The sequence below is a fragment of the Pygoscelis adeliae genome, unplaced genomic scaffold (genome assembly GCF_000699105.1).
Source record: "Pygoscelis adeliae isolate BGI_AS28 unplaced genomic scaffold, ASM69910v1 Scaffold515, whole genome shotgun sequence".
NCBI lineage: Eukaryota > Metazoa > Chordata > Aves > Sphenisciformes > Spheniscidae > Pygoscelis > Pygoscelis adeliae.
In genome coordinates, this window is record NW_008824720.1 from 19,339 (window position 1) to 19,676 (window position 338).

Here is a 338-nt window from a genome sequence, read left to right on the forward strand (position 1 = left end):
GGGGCTAGGGCATCCCTGCCCAGCCCAGGGCCCTACCTGCAGGGTGGGCAGCAGGGAAGCGAGGTGGGCGAGCTGCTCCTTGAACGCCTTCTCCTTCTCCTCGTGCTGGCTGCAGCAGAGCGGGGCAAGGCACAGCCTTTGTGGGGCACTGGGGAGCTGTCTGGCCCCAGGGCACCCCAACACACCCTGGGAGGGGGGGACACCCCCAGGAGAGGGCTCAGCCCATGGCCCCTCACCTCTGCACGGCTTTCAGGAGCGTCTTCTTCCTCTCGGAGAGCTGCTCCTGCAAACGGCACGGCCACCCTGTGTCCTGCAGCTGCTACGTGTCCCCTGGCCCC